At 43.1% G+C, this 23,587-nt stretch overlaps 1 protein-coding gene across 2 annotated transcripts in view; it reads right to left on the bottom strand.

Moving 5' to 3' along the window:
• Positions 1-23,587, bottom strand: part of anks1b (ankyrin repeat and sterile alpha motif domain containing 1B) — an 809,329-nt gene that overhangs the window by 37,542 nt on the left and 748,200 nt on the right. The window contains exon 1 of one of the 2 annotated variants that reach the window (XM_078553448.1): positions 7,498-8,631. The exons of the other annotated variant lie outside the window; for it this stretch is intronic. The gene's annotated coding sequence lies outside the window, so the exon portion shown is untranslated. Of the gene's footprint in view, positions 1-7,497; positions 8,632-23,587 lie in introns of those variants that run through there. 2 annotated transcript variants of the gene reach the window in all.

The raw sequence follows: 23,587 nt of genomic DNA, 5'->3' as shown, positions 1-23,587 counted from the left end.
GCCTGTCTCGCCCAACCTTCCAACTCAGGCCGGGTGAGATCCAGGCAGCGCAGCTATCTCCGAAGTCCAGCACTATCAAATTGAAGGAGGACATGCCCCCTTTTTTACAGCACTAACTGCCGTAAAGCAGATAAGTTTAAAGGGTTCATTGAAATTGACAGTTCAGGGAGAAGGTAAATGCCTAAGATAAATGAAAAGGATTGGGGGTTGGGGGTGTTCGAAGGTCAGGTGGGGATGGGGGGGGAAGGGTGAGACATGGGGGGGGTGGGGGGGGTCGGACATGGGAAGGGTGTGGGGGCTGTTAGATACCAGGAGGGGTTGGGGGGAGGTCAGATATCATGTGGGGGAGGGGGTTGGACATCTGGAGGGGGTGGGGGTGTTGGAATTTTGGGGTGGGGGGTAAGATGGGTCAGTAATGGGGTGGTGGGGAACAGGTTTGGGGGTAAGAGCCAGGCCAGCTGGGGGTGTCGGGTGAGGAGTCCTGTGCGGGTGGGGGGAATCCCATTGGGGGGGGGGGGTTGGTGGGTGGTTAGTCAAGGATGGGGGAGTTCCCTAGGGGGTTGGGGCTGCGGGGGGAGTCCCGTGGGAGGATCGGTCTTGGTGTTTACAATAGTTACCCAGAAGTTAGAAGAGGTTTTAATTCTTCTAACTGTTTTTGGGTAACCATTGGTATAACCCCGGCGGAACCATCCAAAGTTTGCGATTTAAGCCGCATTTTCGGATGGTTCCCAGTGCAATGCAACTGTCCAGAGGAAGTGTACACTTCTGGGCAATTGCCATGCAAACCCTTACTTGAGAACTTCCCAGGGGGATTCCCCAGTGTATCTTTGGGGTACCCCTCCAAAACTGATGCTGAGGAGCTCAGAGGTCACGGCCCTCTGAAGAAAAGAAGATATCTTGATGAGCAGAAACCAGAATGCGCGCATAACTAGATTTTCAAATGTGGGCCAGGCATGTAATTATGCTATGCCCAAATTTCCTTGCTCATTTAAATGTATCTGTCGCTTTCTGCCTCTGAATGCAACTCCACTCACTATAATGGCGCTGTCCCAGGCTGAAAAGCCATTCAGAAGTGTTCAAAACAAGTCTTTATTTTAGCTCAGAATTTTAGGTGCTGCAGGAAACACATCCAATTTTCTTGTATTACTATGTTGCTATTCTTGTGTTTTAAAAAATTTATCCTCACTAAATCATGCACTATATTTTCCATTTCTTTAAATGCATTTTTATGGCATAAGTCACAGTAAAAACTGAAAAGCTTCATTGAGTCCTAAGCATGCTTTGCCTAACGCGATTGAGAGCCGACAGCTTGAAACTTTAATTTTAACACTTAAAGGAGGAATATATACTTCCCATGGAACCCAATTGTTTGTGTTGATTTCCACTTATTTATGCCCATTCATACATTCTGGTGTATGTTGTAATCAGATTGGAAGAGAACTGGCTGTGAATAGACACTGGTACATGAATGAGGGCAATTTTGGGTGCAACTTCCTGATTGCAATCCCACAGGAAATTTCACCCCTTTTAAATTTATTTTATTTTGAATTCAAAAACTTAAATCCCACCCTAAGGCCTTTCAACCACTTGCTAAAAAAAGCAGAAGTAACCATTACAGGAAGGCCATGGCCAAAGACTAGTTTGATCCACCTCTTTGGTCATTCAATGCCAGATACAGGAACGCATCTGACTTAAGAAATACAATTCAAATATCCGGTAGTGTGATCGCTCAATGGCAACTCACCATGCTTAATTACAAGACGGCAGGCTTCTCAGAGAGTTAGGAAGAACTTTGTTCATCACTGGTATTTTTTCAAAACAGGATGAGATTTTGGTGACAAAAACTACTTTTGGCAAGCAAAAGCCTTCATTTTCTGTAATTCGCACTGCAAAGGGTTAAGCATTGTATTTCTTATTTCATCCGCATCTTATAAAGCTGGCTTCCCACCATGAAATAAAAGTTAAGATACACCCCCATACTGAGGGGAAGCACCAAGTAGAGGTCGGGCTACTTCCCCACAGAATGAGAAGAAAAATCATAGGTATTTGTTTATTGTAAGTAAATGTCTTTTTCAAGTGGTTGTACAATTATTCTCTTACAATTTATTCACTCTGCCTACAGTGGAAGTTCAAAGCAAGTGTGAAATGGAAATGTGAAGGAACCACATTACACACTTAACCCTGGGTGTTGGGCTCAGCTGGAGTTTCAGCTTTAGCTGCAGGTTGGTGTGCTGCTCCCACAGTTGATCATCTCGATGGGATGTACCTCTTTTTTTTTTCATTTTAAAACTTTATTGAAATATTTATACAGCTTTTCTTGAAATCAGTTTAGATGATGCCAATCTTATTAGCAGCATCCAATGCATTATAGTCTGTGTGTACCAATCTCAAATCAAATTAATTACTCCCAAACCGAGTCAATGGCCTCTAAGCAATGAAAGTAGCATTAATGTTCACTATAATCATTAGATTACTATTGAACACTAAGGACTTGGCTTGCAAGTGTTTGTCCATTATAAATGGTCATCTGCAATATCTGGGTTTAATATAAAATTAGAGCTGATTATATCTTAAATTTAAAACGGAAGACAACCATTAGCAAGAAAGCTCCCTTATTAATGGATCATAGGACAAGAGCTTCATTATTTTTCATTTTTTCTAAGCACAGAAGTTGAATATTAGATAGCCATCAAGCTGAGTGATGTTAGTGCTGCGATTTTGAACATAGTCTACTTGGTCAGTATTGTCCATTATCAGTACTATGCTCTCTCTCCAAGGTCAGGTACAATGTTGAGTAAAACTCCAGTTTCTCTCCATCAATAATGTAACAACCCAAACCTCAGAAGAACATCTTCTGCACTAGTGTGATTTTTTTTCCATTTCTCACACAATCCATTCTTTGCCAAAATTGTACCAAATAGCACTGAGTTGTGGGCAATTTTATTCTGTGAGCCCTAAGTTCTGGATCGAGATTTATTTCAGGAAAGGTTCTTAAGCCAGCAGAGCAGGAGGCTTCTACTTCATCGGTCTCGGCTGAATTCAAACCAGAGTCCCTGATGCAAAGCGATAGAGTGCTAACCCACTATGCGAATGTATTCATTCATTTGAAATATTCCTGAAGTTGTACAGAGCCTCCAACAACTGGTTTAATGCTGTCTCTGGCAAATGAGGGGTTACTTATTTCATCTTGTTTCTATGTTTACAGTCATTTAATTTCATTGAACTTCCATCTTCATTCATTGCAGGGTTAATTTATTAACACGGCAATTAACTCCAAAGTCTAACTAAAATGAATAAGCTCATAAACCTCATCTGTTATTATCTTCCACTGTAAATGCACAGCAAAGGGATCAGTGTCCAGAAGAAAGAAATGTTAACTATCAATCACAGGTTTAACTAGTATCAAAACGCTTGCTGGTTCGGTGCTTCTACACACACACAAAAATTAATTTACATGCATACATGAACATCAGAAAAAATGCAAATAATGAAAATTTGAAATTAAAATTAGAAAATGCTCGAAGCACATGTCAAGTATCTTAGTGTCTGGAAAGGGAAAAAAACACATTGTTCTAGGTAGATATCCTTCATTAGAACTGCAAAAAGGAATGCATGCATAACAGCCCCTTTACAAAATTATCAAAATAAATAAACAGGAACAAAATACAAGCCTGGTATGCTAACTTCATTACAAAAAACAGTTGATTAATTTAATAGTCTGTTAACTGGCATCTTAAACAGATATTTTCAAAAGAGGTAAAAAATGATGGACATCTGAGATTGCAAAAGATCAATAAACAAGGGGAGAAATGTACACATAGGAGAGACTTGAATCAGATTGGAATGCACAGTTAAGTCGAAGACTTGATCGCAATTCAAACTAGAGGGCTGCAAAGTTTTCAGAAAGATGATAATACTGTACCTGAAGTCTCTGGGAGGCTGTAGTTGGTATTAATGAAGGAGTGAATTAGTGCGTAGTAGAAGGAATAGTCCCTTCATAGAGACACTGGCATTGGGATATAGTAGAATTTGGAAATAGTGAAAAATAGATCTTGTCAATGTAGAAGCTACTGGGATAGGTGAGAACAAAAGAGGTCATACTGCTCTAAGAGAAGGGAGGGAGAGTCAGAATGGAGAGACAGGAAATGGGCCAGATATGGCCAAGTGCCTTGTCTAACACCAGCTCATTATACTGCACTGCATTCACTGCTTACAATGCAGACTCCTGTATTTAGCATGGGTGGCATGCCGGGTTCAGCTGAATCTGAATCCAGACATGAAAGGATAATGTTTTACCACACAGATGAATCCAATTCATTAGATTTCGTGCTGTGTACACAGAATAACTTTTGAGGTTTGGGACTACAGCTCAAGATAGAAAATAAGCCAACAATCAATGGAGGAATGAAGTAATGTGAATTAAAAGATGATCAACTGCTTTTCGCCAATTGCAATTGAAGCTATTTGTAACGTAACAGGAACATCTTGTTTGAATATTTGAAATAATGAAAGTTGACTATACTTTTCAGCAATGTTATTGCAATTATGGCAATGCTCTATTGCAACAACAACCAGCATTTATAGAGCATCTTGAACAGTAAAATACCCCAAAATGCTTTACAGGAGGATTATCAAAATCTGACACTGAGACACATAAGTGATATTAGGAGAAGTGATGAAAAGCTTGGTCAAAGCAGTAGGTTTTAAGAAGCATCAATAAGGAGGAGTGAGAAGTAAAGAGGTTGAGAGGTATAGGAAGGGAATTTCAGAGCTTAGGGCCTAGGCAGCCGAAGGCACGGTCACCAGTGGTAGAAGAATTGTAATCAGGGATGTGCACAAGGAGTGAGGAGATCTTGGAAGGTTGTAGCAAGCAGAGGTTACAAAGATAGGGAGGGGCAAGGATGTGGAGGGATTTGAAGGAACGTATTTGAGTCCTCATTTCTCCAATGTTATGTTTTGTACGCTTCCAAAATACAGGACAAACACTGTGGTGGAAGCAAGGTGAGCAAAAATAAGTTGCTGCATTATCATTTCTTAAGCAAAAAGGTGCTGTTGTTAATCTTTAGTGGAGCTTTGTATGCAACAGGGCTTATATAAAAAGTTCAGGCTTTCCTTAACTAAACCAGAGGCTGATAAAATACATAATATAAAATAAAAAAATAAAATGCTGGAAATACTCAGGTCTGGCAGCATCTGTGGAGAGAGAAACAGAGTTAACGTTTCAAATCCGTATGACTTCTTCAGAGCGTCCACAGTATTTAGCTTCTATCAAAGGCTGATAAAGTTAGTGATTAATTCACTGTAACCATGTTTTAGAATAAACGACTAATGCATATATGAGTGTGCAATAACACAAAAACCATAAAGGTATGAGCTACCTTATAGACAGGTTTATTCCTTTGATTTTTCTCTCTTTATTCCTCCTTTCATGAAGGTGGTGGCTGATATTAAGGTCCAGTTTGAGAGGTACTGGCTGCCCTCCAGTACGTTACCCAAGTAGTAGTAGCCTGTATAGCGAATTAGGTGGACAATTTCACCATTCAGGCCAGCACAACTGTGTCTTATTCTGTTCCCAAATGTTGCCCACATACGTAACTTTCCAAATAGTGTTACTGGACATTGAAGTAGAGAGAAAATCTAAGCTGATTTTCATTTTTACTATCACAGGGACTTGAAGCTAATTATAGTGCCTCTTCTCTTAATGCCACCATGGCCTAGATCAGCTAACTGAGCACAGAGGTGGTGCTAACCCTGGACCTTCTTCATCCATACAGTATAGCACAATACTACACCATGGGCAGAAATTTCCCCCGTTGGGGGGAGTTGTGCAGGGGCGGGCGGGAGCCAGCGCGAACCTGATCGGCGCCCCCGATTGGGATGTGCCGCCATTTTACGTGGGTGCGACAATTAAGGCCCACCCAGCGTGATGCACACTCAGAGGCACTCTGCACTCCCTGTGCGGGCGGGGAGGTATTCCCTGAGTTGGGGTCTGTGCTCTTTCGCGCACACATGCGCAAAAGAGTGCAGAAATCTCCTTGAGGCACGCAGGTGCCTCAGGGAGATCAGTTTAAGTTTTGAAAAATGTAATAAAGGTAAAAAAATAATTTTAAGGACATGTCCCCTCATGTGAAACTGTCACATGAGCTGGGACATGTCCATTAATTTTTTCAAAAAATTTTACGTAATTAATAAACACTTCATGAAACCTCATCCCACCCGTGGACGGGGTTTCATGAAAAATGCGAAGGCCGCCTGGGCTCTTCACCTGCCCGTCAACCTTAAGATTGGACGGGTAGCATTCTAAACAGCTATAACTACTTTGTTAATGGCCTTAATAGGACTTTGACAGTTCGGCAGGCGCGCAGCTGATGAACTGACAATCTAAATGACGCGCGGCAACGTTGGGACGCCCGCCGAATCTCACCGCGCATCATTTTACGTGTCGGCGAGCGGTCCCCGCCCTCGCTCGCCAACGGGGATTCTTCCCCATAAAGACCATTTGCCCACGTAATGACAGTGAGTTTAGTGAAACTAATTTCGACAAATCATTTGGAAATCAAATTATAAGTGCAACTTATGCAGTATTTTTTTTTTTAAAGAGGACTATCATTTAACCAATACAATAAAATACCTTCAAAAGCAGAGGCTATTAGCTCCACTCATTAAACATAATCATAAATGGATATGACAGGCCCATGAGGCAAGAATGAAGTTATATCATCAGTCATCTATTTGGCATTTAAAAAAAAACCAATTTGATTTCAATACCAAGTTAATTTGCTTTTAAATCTCAAAGGAATTATACTAAGCAACTTGCAATAATGATTGTTCTGGAGGACAAAGAATGCACAGGAAACAGACAGACAAATTTTTCATGACGTGATTCATACTGCAGCAATTAGATGATTTGTTCCTGGTTGGTCTCATGCTGCAATAGAGCTCTAACTTTTCAATGCTGCTAATTCTAAAATGATCAATTTATATTTGTATGAACACAGGTATAATTATCTGTTTTTGCATTGTAATTAACTTCTAATAAATAACAAATCAAATTTTAAATTAACAAGAGTAATAATTGAGCTGGAGTGTGCTACCATGTTGCAGCGAGATTTATTTTGATAGGAAAAATGGCCTTTTCTTCTTTCTGGTTCCATATGTCCTTTCTCATATAACAGAATCAAAGGGTTCTGATAACATTGCATAAACCAGAACAACGAAGCTCGAGCAGTTTATATATATATATAAAAAAATTGGAACTATTCAAGACAGTGTTACAGTTTCTAACTCCCTATTGAGCTGTCAATTGGGTGGTTTCATTTGCTAATGCCACCCAATACCACCTACAGCTGCCACAGCATGCAGTGAGACACTACCAAAGAACTGAGACAGGGTGAAATGCAGATTGTTTTTCTTCAGCATTTCATATGCATATTCAATGTCTTATAGATATTACATTTACATTGTGCTGGAATTAAGAAAACATACATCAGTACATACCAGCAATCAATGGATTAATCATTGTCCTTTTGGTGTTGGCTGGGCTTCTGTTCCTTGGGCCGATCAATACCTTAAGTCCTCCCTCGCTAAAAGCAAAGCTTATTAACTTATACCATATTCATTCTCTGATCATGGATTTTGGTACATCTTTCCTCACAATATTTTCTTTTGGTATCGTTCCTGCTATCCTGCATAGCTTTTTTAGCTCGAGCTGTGAGGATAGAATGTCTCACTCTGGCAGCTGCGAATGCTGCTTCCTGATCGGCTGACAGTTGGTAATGCTTTGTCCTCTTGAGACACGGTGCTGTGCATGTGTGCAGTGCTCCATGGACCAGCTGAGAACTGGCAAGTCTCACCCAGTGAGTGCAGGCGAGCTTAATTGACAGCCATGGCTGGGATTTAAACTCACCATCCCCCACATTGAAGCTTTTCTTTTCTAAATAATTGTTAAGAACCTTTTAAGATATTGCCTGCTTTCCTTCACATTTTGTGCATTTCTTTCAATAAGTTGTTTGTAAACATGAGGGGCCACTAAGGGTACACTATACTGTAAGTAATTTGAGATTTCCTAAGAACATGAAAGACACTGTATAAATGCAAGTTCTTCCTTCGCTTCATAACTGCAGCATTAAGGTGAAGCAAAATTGCTTGACATTAATACTATCGTTATAACGTGAATACGTCCTAGGATTTCTTTGACTATTTAAGCAGCCTTTGACATCTAACTGTGAACCAGAAGTCATCATTTTTCTATTTCACCAATTAATTTAATTTAGTTTCTTCCTCTCTCTTGGAAACTGACAGCTTAGGGCCAAAGAGGAATTGCCCAAATAGCGACACCAAATTGACAGACACAGAGTGCATTTCAATCATTATCTGGGGTCTGAAGCCGACAGTGCAGAGAATGAATGCTGCTCCAATGGTAGCCATCAGTCCTGAGAAGATGGTTTCTTGCTGGGAATGTTAATGACACAAGGGAACAATGTACTACATGCTCCATTAAAGTAATGAGACTGAAGAGTTAAATCTTCAGATTTTAATACAATTTCTTATGAGCTAGATGCGACTGCCTTTAGCTATTTTCTCTTAGGAGACACAGACTGAAAAATGTATTATTATTTGTTTGTGGATAGAACATTTGATGACAAACCAGTCTTAATTTGCTTTCACACAAGTTGCAATTTTTGCAAGCAAACAATTTCAGTGTACAATTCATAGTGAAAGAATGATGATTTCTAAATGCATTTTACACAAAATAAAAAAAATTTGCTAATATCTGAAACTTTAGATCATTAAGTACAATGGCTGAGGCTAATGTATTTTGTAAGAACATAACTCAATTTTCCATATTAAAAGTATTAGTATTCATGAATATTCTAAAACCAATATATTAATGACAAAATAACAATAATTTAAAGGATTTATTCTAAGGCAGATAAGATCAGACCTTTCCTTTGAAATTACCTCAACCAACAGTTGTTTTAAATGTTATACATCTAATTGTTACTGATGGTAGAATTATCACTTCATAAATACCCTGTATTAGCAGTGCTGAAAGGTTCTTTTATGCTATGAAACTGCAGGTGATAGAAAATACACGGTTTCTTCACCCTCAACTGCACTTGTAAATATAAACTGCCTGACTTACCTTCTTCTGGTGACAGAGACCCACTATAAACAACCACTTGATTCTTTGGCCTCTCCTCTGCTCCGTGTTTTATGCAAATCAACACTATCAGAACGTAAACAATGGAAAACAGCATCGGGATAATTGCATTGCGATGCTCTCCTGCAACATAAAACCTTTTCTAGATATTCTACCACATGATCTAACAATAGGATTAATGCTTAAAGGGGGAATTGTTTCTCGACTGGACAGTGGAGAAACAGTTAGATATTACAGCAGTTTAGCATATAGCATGACACGAGGATCTGCTTGTACCTTTTCACCAATGGTATTTTGCCATTGTCCATGAGATGAATGCTTGACTGAAACCTTTCAAAAAAAGCACTGCTTGCAACAGTCTTGCTAATTCTGTTCTGGAGATGGTTAAATATTTTTGATTACCGAAACAGTTAATGCTAGAGTGCGACATCTTTGTTCTATCTTATCCAGATTACCAAATGTATCACATCCAATGCTGATGAAAAGCTAAATAGTAATTTGGAAAATTCAAAAGAATAACTTGCATAAAAGGGACTAATCTCAACTTATTGATTATAACAATTTTATATATTATTTATACCTTGCAAGTACAAATCCAAAAGGCTCACTTGGAATCATATAACCTTATAGTACAGGCGGTCTACTTTGGTCCATTGCACTTGTGTTGAATCTTCAATTAGTCTTGATCCCTGGTTCCTTTTTTTCCAAATATTTATCCAGATTCCTTTTAGAAGTTGTTATAGATCCTGCTTCGATCATTATTTCTGATACCACATTCTATGGCCTAACAATCCTCTGAAATAAATCACTTCATTTCTCCCTTCATTCTTCTTGTGATAGTTAAATCTATGCATTCTCATTACCAACTCGTTAGCCAATGAGAACAGTTTTTTCCTACTGATCAAAATCTCTCCAAATTTTGAGCATCTCTGCCAGGTTGTCTCTTGGCCTTTGTTGTTTTGGTGTTAACAATCCAGTTCCATAACCAAAGCTTCTCATCCTGATAAGTCCCATCTACACCCCCACCCTTTACATGACCTTCCTAAAATAGGGTAATGTAATTTAGGTCATTTAAAAGTGAAACCAGGAAACACTTTCTCACACAGAGTACTAGAATTTTGGAATTCCTTCCTCCAAAAGGCCGGGGATGCTGGGTTAACCGGAGCTTTCAGGACTGAGATTAACTGCTTTTTGTCAGGCAAGGGTATCAGGGGATATGGAGCTATAGCTAAATGGGAGCTGAGGTACAAATCATTCATGATCTAATTGAAAAATTAGGAAAAACAGGCTCAAGGGCCTAAACAGCCCACTCCTATTCCTATGTAACAGCAGTCTAACAAAGAATTTGTATTGGTTTAGTATGACCTCTTTGCCTTTGTACTATCCATGCCAATTGGTAAGCCTAAGGATCTCATATATTTCCTTTTACAACTTTATCATCATCCTGACCCCACCACTGCCCTCCACCCTAGCCCCAACTTATATTTAGAATCACTTTCTGCGCAATGACTTTTCTAGAGCTACTGAAAATAAATGGATCCCAAATAAAATTCATCAGACTTACATTTGCATGAAGGATAGCCCCAAGAAAAGCCTACCTACTCCTATGTGGACAGTACAAATGACAAAAATCAGAAAAGTGGACACTGGATAACTCGTTGGTAATATGTATCACAACTTGTCAATTATAGTTTTTAATACATGGAAAATCATTTGAACGAAGGGATCTTGTTTTTTCATTTCTCATATATAATTCGAGTTTTATGCTGAAATGTAGAGCTAGTAGTTCGAGACTTGCATACACTTTCATGAAGTATGCTGCCATTCATCACTTACAGTAAATGTTGAACGATTTTACCATGGGAACCATCAAAATCGTGCCCTCCTTTTATCATCATATGACATCCAAATAAATGTAACAGGGCCAATGGCTACTGGTTCATTGTCAGGCCAAGAAATCCTGGCTGATTTTTCAGATTGGCTCAGATGCCAATTGTTGTAATTCCATTGTCAATTAAATCAGCATTGACTAGGAATTGAAACTGGGATCTTCCTGATCGGTGTGGCTCATTGCCAGAGCAGGAAATCTATTTTAACCTTCTCTACTAAAGACTGAAAGAACAACTTTTAAATTCAGCAAAGAACAATGCTACCGGCAAACCTCTGGTCTTTTAGAAAGTTGTGCCTGCTTTGACCTTGAAATGATACTGATGATACCCTGCTGTACCTTGCAATCACCTCTCATGATCCCTCCACTGCCTATGATTTATTGCTCTGTTGCCTGATATTAACAACAGCAACTTGTGTTTATATAGTGCCTTTTAGTAAAATGTCAACGACACCTCACAAGAACGTTAGCAAAATTTGACACCAAGTCACATAAGGATATTAGGGCAAACCAAAAGTTTGGTCAAAGAGGTAGGCTTTAAGCAGTGGCCTAAAGGAAGAAAGATTGGTAGAGGGGTGGAGAAGTTTAAGGAGGGAATTCCAGGGCTTAGGGCCTTGGGAATTGAAGACATAGTCATCAATGGTGGGGTGAATAAATTTTTGGATGTTCAAGAGGCCAGAATTAGAGGAGCGCAGATTTCTCAGAGGGTTGTGGGGTTGGCTGAGATTACAGAGATAGGAAGGGGCATGATCTGGAAGGGTTTGGAAACAAGGATGAGAATTTTAAAACTGAGGCACTGCTTAACTGGGAGTCAATGTAGATCAGCCAGTAGAGGGTTGATGGGTGAACAGGACTTGGTGCATGTTAACACAGGGGCAGCAGAGTTTCAGATGACCTCAAGAACACCGAGGGTAGAATGTGGGAGGCCAACCAGGATTTCACTGCAATAGTCAAGTCTAGATGTAATGCAGGCATGGGTGAGGCACGGATAATGGTTTAAACAGCAGACAAACTGAAGTAAGGGTGGAGTTAGACAATGTTACAGAAATAAGAAAATAAGTTGAAATAAGAAATAGTGATGGTGTAGAAATGTGGTTGGAAGCTCATCTTTAAGCCAAATATGATACCAAGATTGCAATCAGCCTGGTTCAGTTTCAGAGAGCTGCCAGGGGAGGGATGAAGTCGATGGTCAGAGAATGGAGCTTGTGGCAGGGACCAAAGACAATAGCCAGGATTTTCTGGCCCTGTCATGCTGGGACCCACTGTGGGAGATTCGGTGGCCCAGCCAAAAGTCCACTAACTTATGGTGGGACCCAATGATCCCAGCGGTGGGTAGGGATAGAAGATCCCACCCAATGGCTTTGGTATTCCCATAGTAAGAGAGCAGAAATCTCCTTCAATTAAATATTGGGATGATTAAAGCTATTTCTTCAGCCCTGTCACAAATCCTAGTCCCCAGTCATGGATTCCATCTTCCTCCCTGCTGCTGCTATTGGTTCAACCAGACTGTTCACACCAATTTGACCATGACTCTGGCTCCATATCCTCCCCATCATCAAAATCACTTGCTTCTACCTTCATAATATTGTTAGTCTCCATCCCTGCCTCAAGGCCAGGAGGAGTGTGCAGCAGGTCAGGATCACTGTGAATCTGACCGGGAGTGTGCAGTGGGTCAGGGTCACTGTGAAGCAGATCGGGAGCATACAATGGGTCAGGGTCACCGTGAAGCAGATTAGGAGGAGAGTGCATTGGGTCAGGATCACTGTGAAAAAGATCAAGAGTGTGTAGCAGGTCTGGATCACTGTGAAGTATATTGTAAGGAGAGCACAATGATCCAGGGTCACTGTGAAGCATATTGGGAGTGGGTAGCAGGTCAGGATCACTGTGAAGTATATTGTGAGGAGAGCACAATGAGTCAGGGTCACTGTGAAGCAGACTGGGATCAATAAGGTGTTTGGGGTGTGGGGGAGGTGGTGGGGGTAGAAATCAAAATGTGATATCACAGTAAGGCCATAAGTTGATTGGCTGGTGAGTAATATTTATTTCCCTTTCTCCAATGTTAGAAAGTTAGTTTAAGGAGCTGTGAAATTAATTATTTTTGGATAATAAGGGTGAAATAAAACATTTCAATTAACCTCCCTATATTTAAGTGACAACAGAAGAGAGAGGTGAGTCATTGGTGAGTCTATTTTTTTTTAAGTAGTAAGTTTTATTATCTAAGAGATGGGGAAATGGCAGGCCAGCTCTGACCCCTGGAGTGCACATCCTGTTCCAAGTGAGAACTTCAGGATATTTCCTGTGTCCTGGATAACCATATGTGCAAGAAGTATTGTTAGCTGCAGAAGCTTGAGCTCTGCGTTTTGGAGGTTGAACTGTAGCTGGCATCACTGTGGTGCATCTGCAAGGTTGAGAGCTTTGTTGATAGCGCAGTTATAGATGTGGTCATCCCACAGCTTAGGAGAATGCAGGGATAAAGGAAATGGATGACCACGAGGCAGTCAAAAAGAAATAAGCAGGTAGTGCAGGAATCCCGAGTGCATCTCACTCTCCAACCAGTATTTAGTTCTGAATGCTGATGAAAGCGATGGTTCATTTGGGGAGTGCAGCCAGAGCCAAATCCATGGCAACAGTTGGCTCAGCTGCACAGGAGAGCAGAAAGATGACAGAAAGAGCAATAATGAAAGGAGATTTGATAGTTAGGGTAACAGACAGGCATTTCTGCAGCTGCAGACATGAATCCAGGATGGTATGTTGCCTCCATCATGCCAAGGTCCAGGATGTCACTGAACAGCTTCTGAGGACCCTGAGAGGGGTGGGGGGTGAACAGCCAGTTGTTGTGGTCCACATTAGTACCAACGACATTGGCAGAAAGAGGGGTGAAGTCCTGCAGTCAGAATTTAGGGAGCTGGGTAGGAAATTAGCAAGTGGGACCTCAAAAGTAGTCATCTCTGGATTACTTCTGCATAGAAATAGGAGGATAGAGCAGATGAATATGTGGCTGGAGAGATGGCATCAGAGGATGGACTTTAGATTCTTGGGACACTGGGATCAATTCAGGGAGAGATGGGATGAGGTAGGTTGTACCTAAACAGAGCCAGGACCAATTTCCTTGTGGGGTGATCTGCTATTGCTACTGGAGAAGGTTTAAACTAACTTGGCAGGGGTGTAGGAACCATGAGGAAATACTAGAGAGGGATACCAAGGTGCAAAAAATATTGGGAGACACAGATAGTACTAAAGTAGGAAATAGTAAGGAATTAGGTTGGGTAACAGGGAAAGTAATAAAATCTAAATTAGGATTACAGTGCATGCATGCGAATGCACTAAGTGCAGCAAATAAGATTGGTGAGTTGCAGACACAGATAGCCACATGGAAATATGATGTTGTGATGATAAGAGCAAACTGGCTCAAAAAAGGGCAGAACTGAGTATTAAATATCCCTGGATACAGGGTGTTCAGGAAATACAGGAAAAGAAGAAAAGAAGGGGTGGTGATATTGATTAAGGAGAACATTGCAGTGCTGGAGAAGGAGGATGTCTCTGACGGGTCAGGGACAGAATCTATTGGACTAGAACTAAAGCACAAAAAAGGTGCAATTACATTGCTCGGTGTAGTCTATAGGCCACCAAGATGTAGAGGAACAAATTTGCAAGGAAACCACAGAGGTGCAAGAATTAGAGTAGTTATAATGAGGGATTTTAATTATCCGAATATAGACTGGGATAGCATTAGTGTAAAAGGCAGAGAGGGACAAAAGTTCCTACAGTGCGTTCAGGAAAATTTTCTACAGCAGTTGTTTCCAGTCCAACAAGGAAAGAGGCGTTGCTGGACCTGGTTCTTGGGAATGAGGTGGGACAAATGGATCAAGTGTCAGTAGTAGAACATTTAAGGGACAGTGATCATTGTATCATAAGGCTAGGTTGGCTATGGAAAAGGACAAACTGCAATCCAGAGTAAGAATAATTAACTGGGGGAAAGCCGACTTCAATGGGGTAAGAATGGATCTGGCCGAGATAAAATGGAATCAAAGATTATTAGGCTGAACTGTAACTGAAGGGGATGTCTTTAAAGAAGAGGTAGTTCAAGTACAGTCAAGATATATTCCCACAAAGGGGAAAGGTAGGTTAAACAAATCCAGAGCTCCCTGGATGATGAAAGAGATAGAGAACCAGGCCAAATATAGAAGGTTCAGAGGGGAATTGAAAAAGCAAGTAAGAGTGGCAAAGGGGCAGTATGAGAAGAGACTGGCAGCAACATAAAAGGGAACCCAAAAGTCTTTTGTAGACATATAAATAGTAAAACGGATAAGAGGAGTTGGGCCGATTAGGGACCAAAAAGGAGATTATGCATGGAGTCAGAGGGGCATGGCTGAGGTATTAAATGAATAATTTGCATCTGTCTTTACCAAGGAAGAGGATGCTGTCCAGGTCATGATGAAAGTGGTGGTAGTTCAGACACTTGAATGGTTTAATCGATAAGGAAAAGGTGTTAGATAGGCTGTCTGTACTTCAATTTGAAAAAGGACCAAGGAGGGATGAGATGCATCTAAGGATACTGTGGAAAGTGAGTGTGGAAATTGCAGAAGCACTTTTCCAATCTTTGTTAGACTCAGGGGTGGTGAACTTGAGGACTGGAGAATTGGAAACATTACACTCTTGTTCAAAAAGCTGGTGTAATGATAAGCCCAGTAACTACTGGCCAGTCAGTTTAACCTCAGTGGTGGGGAAGCTTCTAGAAACAATAATTCAGGACAAATTTAATAGCCACATGGACAAATGTGGGTTAATTAAGGAAAACCAGCATGAGTGTTTTAAGGGAAAATCATGTTTAACTAAATTGAGTTTTTGATGAGGTAACAGAGAGGGTTGATGAGGGTAATATGCAGTTGATATGGTGTACATGGGCTTCCAAAAGGAATTTGTGACAGTGCCGCACAAGAGGCTTTTGGACAAAATTAGAGCTCATGGAATAAAAGGGTACAGTAAGAAATTGGCTGAGTGACAAGAAACAAAGAGTAGTGGTGAATAGTTGTTTTTAGGACTGGAGGAAGGTTTATAGTGGAGTGCCCCACAGAACTACCTAAGAAGTAATAAATGACAGACCATGGTGTATAGGGCACAATTTCAAAATTTTCAGATGTTGCAAAACTTGGAAGTATTGTTAACTATGAGGAGGATAGTGTAGAACTTTAAAAAGACAGAGAGATTGATGGAATGGGTGGACAAGTGGCAGGTGGAATTTAATGCAGAGAAGTGTGAAGTGATTCATTTTGGTAGGAAGGATGTAGAGACACATTGGCCGGGATTTTCTGTGCCCGCCGGTGTTGAGCGTGTTCAGTGGTGTGAGCGGACAATAGATCGGTTTCACGACGGTGTGAAACCAGTTTGCGATTGTCCACTCAGCCCGCCAATGGCGGGCCGCATTTCCCACCATCAGACGTGGGAACCTCATTGTAATACATCTGAATATCATTATTAGGCCAGCCCGCTGGAATCGTCCCCCCCAAACCCCGCTGGATCGTCCAACCACCCACGTCGGCAGGAAAGAACATCAATGTGTTTCACAACAGCATATAAAAGGTGTGCACTTGGTGGACTGCACTTTGAGGGGCACTCAGAGATGAGTGCACAGTAACGTTGCACAGCGCTCACCAGAGCCACCTGTTGGTTTGCGCCGCATTTGGGGAGGGGGGTCAGTGGTAAGAGGAGGCATGGGCAGCCCTGTGGTTGAGGTGATTTGGGGGAATGGGGGGGTGGGTGAGCTAGCTCTGCCCTGCGATTGAATGTAGTGCACAAGCATTTGGGTGGGGGGGGGCGGGGGGCGTGTGGTAGGATGGGCGAGGGAAGCGGCCATGCATTAGGGATACCTTATATGCAGTGATCATTCCTCTGCAACTGAGACAGTTCAGGTGCAGCCATTGGTATAATTGGAGTCGGGCTTCTAGCTTATCTTCCCACTCAAGAAACACAGAGGTATCAAAGTGCCACCAAGTGCTCCAGAATTTTTTACACCTCGAGAACAGACTGCAAAGTAATGAGCGTTTTAGTGGACTGCAGAACAGTTGGACGACTGCGCATGTTGTACAATCTCCTCGCTGAAGCTCATCATGGAGCAGTCACTGCTGGAGGCGCTCAAAGCCCCTTTGCAATGTCAGCATCCCGGATTGGACCAGTCTCCCCCATGGTTCAAGCTAACAGTGCAGCCGTGCAGTGCGGGTTGGGAGAATGCCTGCACCTGGGCTGAGAGCTCAGCATGCAGTCCAATGGGCAAAGCTGCTGTTAATTGGTCGGGTGGAATGGGGCGGCGTTTCAGGCAGCCATGCAGCACGATAATCTCTGGCCATCCAAGTGGTGGCCAGCACTCTCCACGATGCGTTCAGGGGCCTTCACACTTAACCAGGACAGGTTCTTAGTACACCCATGCTAACCCACACGTGTCTCTCTTTCATCCTGCAGGAGGAGTACATCAGGATCATGGAGCCTGGTGAACTAGCTGCATGCCTCCTGGCTTACAAAGAGTGAAAATGACGGAGGAGAGAGCGACAGAGGCGCCTGGCTTTACAGAGGGAAGGGCAGCACCCTCAGGAAAAACAGCCAGCCACCTGCCGCCAAGAGCCACAGCGAGTTTAGCAACACCTAGTGTCTATTAACGTCGCCTTTCATTCCTGAGAATGACCAAGAACCAGTGTCACCGAACTCTGTGCGTGTCTAGGGAACTGGTCAGTCACATCTGCTACCTGCTGCAGGATTTGGCGCCACGGGGGCATGGAAGGCATCCAGTGTCAGTGGCCGTCGAAAGTGATAGCGGTGCTCAATTTCGACACTAGTAGCTCCTTTCAGGGCTCCACAGGTGACCTCTGTGGGATATCACAAGCCTCTATCTACAAATGCATCCATGAGGTCACTGATGCCATCTTTGCGAGGGCACACAACTTTATGCATTTTGCCCAGGACCAGGTCAGCCAGCTGCAAGAGTGATTGGATTTGCCCAGATCTTGGGTTTCCCACAGGTGCAGGGTGCGATCAACTACACTCACATAGCACTCAGATCTCCATCACAACATACGGTGGACTACATCAACCACAAGGGATTCCATTTGCTGAATGTGCAGCTGGTGTACATCCTGCAGGTCCACGCACAGTTTCCAGGGAGTGTGCCTGATTCCTACATTCTCAGTTGGTCACAGATCCCTGGAGTCTTCCAGGGGCCACAGAAGCTGCAGGGTTGGCTCCTCAGGAACAAGGGCTACCCACAGAATACGTGGCTGATGACACCTGTGCAGTGGCTTCAGACTGCAGCAGAGTAACACAATAATGAGGCTCATGCAGCAGCTCACAACTTGCTGGAGCAGACCATCAGAATGCTGAAAATGAGGTTTGGGTGCCTGGACCAGTCTGGTGGAGCCCTGTAATGTAGTCCACAGAGGGTGCCACACATCGTCATCGCCTGCTCCGTCCTTTGCAACCTGGCGCTGCAACGGGGAGACGAGCTGGCCAAGGAGGAGATGGAGGAGCTGGAGGTCTCTTCGGATGAGGGCGCCGCTGATGGGGATGAGTGTAGGGAGATCCTTGAAGGCGGCGGCGATGGAAATGAGGCTCTCGCACTGGCCAGACGAAGCAGGCACACTCGAGAGGCCCTCATAGCTGCTAGATTTGTGGAGGATGATGATAACATGCAGTGAGGAGACCCCATAGATCCTCACATTGCATCTGTGAATGTTTGACACCAGTCTGGCTTATGGCGACACCAATACCCAATGTCATAGAGATGCAGCGGAGGCCCTAATAGTGACTCGACTGCAGAAGGATAATGATGACATGAAGTGAGGACACTCCATAGATCTTCACACAGCCTCTGAGAATGACTCTTGTCTGCCCGAGGGCAGCTTGCTTACGCTCTTTGATCAGGGTCACATCATTGAGACGCAGCCATGAAACTTTAGAAGCACCTAATCTTTTGTTCGCTTTCGGCACCTGACCCCTTCAGGAGCACAGCGTCATTGGTCACAGATGCTGAAGAGATGGGGGCTAGCCTCATCTTAAAGGTGCTGAGTGCATACAGAGAGAATGAGAGAACTCTGTGATGCCTACCCATGACATTCTGGCAGCAATGATGAGCACCGTCAAGGTGCAGGCATTAGTAATGCGTCCAGGGAATGAGAGACCAGACCTCTTTGGTCTGAAGGCTGCACAAAGCAGAGGGAACAGACCCTGGACTGAGACACCTGCCTATATCTTGTGCAGAAAGGTTTCACATCTGAGTGACAAGAACGCTGCTCATCAGAACAAGGAGCCATTGACAGCGATACATTTTTGGGAGTTTATTGACAAGTGAACATTACAAGTACAAGTGCTTAACACCCGTGCCCAGGCTGTGTAACTACATCTTCCTAACTTTCCTAATCCTGCACTACGTCTTGTTGCTCCCTGTGCATTCACAAGGGAGGTGGAGGCAGCCTGCTGACTGCTACGCCCTGTGATGACCTTGGCGGGTGTCCCCTGGAGGGCTGAGACCTGGAGGGCCTCAGCCTGCTTTCGAGTCCTGCTGTGTGGCACCCTCCTCTGCCTGTGGAGCTGGAGCTGCTGAGGTCACAGGAAGAGGGGATTCGGATGGGCCGGACACTCGGGAGTCACCTGCATGGATGTCCTGGGGGGCACACCTGCTGATCCCCCTCCCTATGGGTGCCCAAGGGCCCCAGGCTGACTCCTTGAAGAGAAGAGGTAGCTGGAGTGAGACCGAGCTGCCCGGCACCACACTCGCATACACACTATTGAAGTCCAACTATGGCATCAGCGATGGAGTTGAGCCCGTGCAGCAGTGCAGGAGCGACATCCTGGACCAAGGTCTCCATGATGGCCGCCATCCTACCAATGTTGACCTCGGTGCGTAGGCATGCCAGCGCTATCACCTCAGAACGAAGGCGGATGGACTCCTCCATCGTCCTTGCAATCTGAGGAATGCAGCGGGCATCCCTTCCTGGTGTTCCCGAGCTTGCCTATGCAGCTCCAGCAACTGTGACATGACCAAGTCCAGGGGCTCGTCATCTGACTCAGACTCAGCAAATTTCTGGCCTCCAGCAGTCTTCCAATTGCCGGATACCTGGGAAGTCCCTGCTGCTGCTGCCTGCTGTGGGTCAGACAGTGCAACGTGCACACCAGGTTGTGATCCTGAGGCTCTTCTGAAGCTAGGTCCTGCCGAGATGTGTCTCTCTGTGCTGGTGGAGGGTGTGGGTGAGTGCTGTGACAAGACTTCAAAGAGGGTGCGTTCAGATTCCTCTTCAGAGGTTTCTTTGAGGATTGATTGGAGGCCCTGGGTCCGTTGGCTGTTTCCCAGGTGTGCCTGCAGAAGCAAGGGGAGATTAATTAGCATGGCAATGGCCTGTGAAACAAGATGCATCTCTCACAGAATGGTTGTCTAATGGATGTTGCACTGCTGGTAGAGCACTGCTGACCTCACCGTCAGCACAGGAACGGTACAGATCCCCAACAGCCAGCTGGATGGCTCTGTTTTCAAAGTCCGTAAGGACCTTGATTTCAGACATTCCTCCAGCAGTCTGCGACCTCTCCCTCTTGTTTTGTGCCAGCTTGTCCTGTGCGAATATAGATGGAGAGAGTGTAAGTAGGATACCTGCCAGGCCAGATGTTAAGTGTGCCTGGCATGTGTGGGTGGTGAGTGGTCCCATGGATGGGATGAAATCAATGATGGTGTGTGTGAGAGAGTGAATGGTGATGTTTCTTGAACTGGCAGAGAGAGAGATCCCTATGAACGTCTGATGGGTTGGTGAGTGAATTGAGAGTGTGAGAAGAGTGACTTACCCTGGTGGAACGGAGATCATTCATCCTCTTGCGGCACTGGGTGGCTATTCGCTTCTGAAGGGCGTTGGCCCTGACCACAGCTGCCCCCGCCTCCCAAGCCTGGTTGGTCACACCCCTGCCCGTCCTTCAGCCAGAGCGGGGGGTACAGAACATCACGGCGAGTCTCCACATCATCTAAAAGGCGTTCCCAGTGACGTGTCGCCAAACCTGGGGGCTGCAGTCTTTTTGCCTTTCGTGGACATCTTCCCTGCAGCAGTTGTGGGCTGGAAGCACTGAGATGTGTGCGTGCAGCTGGACTTTAAATATGGCGCCCAACGTGATGAAACGGCGAGGTGATGGCATGGCGGGCGAATGAGAGTCTGCCTGCCAAGGAAACAGTGTGTTTCCTGGGAATGCATAAGTAATGTGGCAGTTTTGGGACGATATGGCATGAAGACCTGCCATTGTGGCCAGTGGTTAAAATGTCGTTTTACCTGCCGGCTATCGCACTTAATGCAAATCTAGGATGATTCCAACCAATATAAAATAAAGGATACAATTCTAAAACGAGTGCAGAAACTGAGAACCTGTGTGTATACCTGCATAAATCATTGAAGGTGGAAGGACAGGTTAAACGTGCAGTTAAAAATCCCTCCATGGCCCTTCCTCTCCCTATCTTTGTAAACTCCACCAGCCCTACAACCCTCCGAGAACTTGTGTCCATCCAATTCTAGCCTCTTGTGCATTCAGAATTCTTTGACCCCACCACTGGCTGCTGTGCCTCCTACTGCCTATGCCCTAAACTCTGTATTTCCCTCCTTAAACCTCTCCGCTTCTCCACTACTCTCCCTGCCTTTAAGATGCCACAGAAATCTACCTCTGTGACCAAGCTTTTGGTCAGATATCCAAATGTCTCTGTGGCTTGGTGTCAAATTTTGTCTGACAACATTTGTGTCAGACAGTTTACTACATTACAGGTGCAATTCAAATGCCAGTCATTTTTGTAAAACTGAATTTAAAAATTGCAGATGGTTTGCAGAGCAAATGAATTAAATAGAAAATATTTTCCCCAACTTTTGCTTACAGTTTTTGTAGTTTAGACAGATAACAATTTCCCCTAATTTTTTAACTGACAGTGCAATTAACATTACAGTTATCCAATATCAAGGGAATTTTATTTGTTTCACCATGAAAACAGGTTTATCTTCACTAACATTTGATTATTTTTTCTTCCTTTGACAATGCACATGTTCTACTTACTTCTCGCTTTTGATCTTCCCAAGCATTATAGGTTCCGTGACTACGAATGTGTGAAGTTGTCTGACCTTGGGCTCCTGATCGCCACTCATCGTATCCCCACAATGAGTGTGAAGCATTAAATCGTAATTTATGAAATAAGGAATAAGTCACCCTATCTTCAAAATGTAAAATACTCATGAATAAAACCAATTGGAATATTTATAGGAAAAAGCTTTGATGTAAAAATAAATCTTTGCTTAATTAAACTTTGGTTAAATGAGCGTAAAAATGGCAGACATACTTTAAAAATTCCCAATTTATGTTGATATGGACTTTAGTTAGAACAATCACACAGATTCCCAAGCCAACCTGTCAACCACCAGAATGTAACTTCAACAATTTCTGATCACTAGCTCTGGTAACTAATAGTCCTACCTTTATACTTCAACTGATTTACATTCACTCATCCATTCAATTATTTTTATTCAAATGGCAGATAAAACAAAACATGTTTACTTTCAATCACCACTTCAATTAAGAATTATTTTAATAAACAATATTGCTGCTGCATCGTTTGTTTGGTTCTTAAGACACTAAGGCATAAGATTCCACAACTCCTCTGCTTTATTGACAGGGAGAGGCATCAGGGCAGAGGACGACAGTGATTGTTCTCCGAACTACATTCAAAATTTGGAATTCTATTCTTGCTAAGGTGTAATCAATAGAAACAATTAATGGAGCATATGCTTATTGACAGAGAAATTATTAGTGATACTGAAGCTAAAGCTATTCATCAAATTGCTGGGTTTTCAGTGTTATTTATATGCTCAACTATTTAATTGCTCTTGAAATATGCTGAATGATCCTACTACATATCCCAGCAGAACGTGAAGTGCAAACTCGCCTCCTATGTGAAAGATGCATATATAATCACAGCGCTTAGATAGAGCCTTCTAGCAGAAAGCGTAATAACAATGATGCGTTACTTACGTACACACTACAGTTAAATACAGCTGAGATATTTGCATTGCTTTTCTTAAACAGGAAGTGTACAAAGACGCAGTTAGTGTGAAATAATCAAGAAATGAGAGCACGAGAGAGAAACTGCAGTGTCCAGGTCTCTCATCTGTTGTTGTTAGCTGAAACACTTCCCCCTGCCCTGTTCCAAAGCTGCAAATCTTTCTTTTCCCTCTTTCTATTTTACAGATCATTAACTGCAATTAAGCATCTCCCAGTTTCTGAAGTGAACGGTTTTCTGACTCACCTGAGCACCAAAGCACTCGTGGAATTATGCAGAATTCCTCAATCCTCTCACAGATAGCAAAGATCTGCAGTCGGATCCTGGCTTTCTGAGCACCTTGCCACCTCTAATGCGTCACACCACGCCAAAGCAAGAGAGGAAAATCAGATTTGCATTTATTTTAATTCTGACAAAGGCTCAAGACATAAATACTGCTGTTCTGACTAAGGGTCAATAGTGAACCAGTCCTGCGTTAGTTTTA

The sequence above is a fragment of the Cetorhinus maximus genome, chromosome 12 (assembly GCF_964194155.1).
Source record: "Cetorhinus maximus chromosome 12, sCetMax3.hap1.1, whole genome shotgun sequence".
Taxonomy (NCBI): domain Eukaryota; kingdom Metazoa; phylum Chordata; class Chondrichthyes; order Lamniformes; family Cetorhinidae; genus Cetorhinus; species Cetorhinus maximus.
Note: the sequence above shows the minus strand (reverse complement) of the source record. Positions and strands in the feature narration are given on the sequence as shown.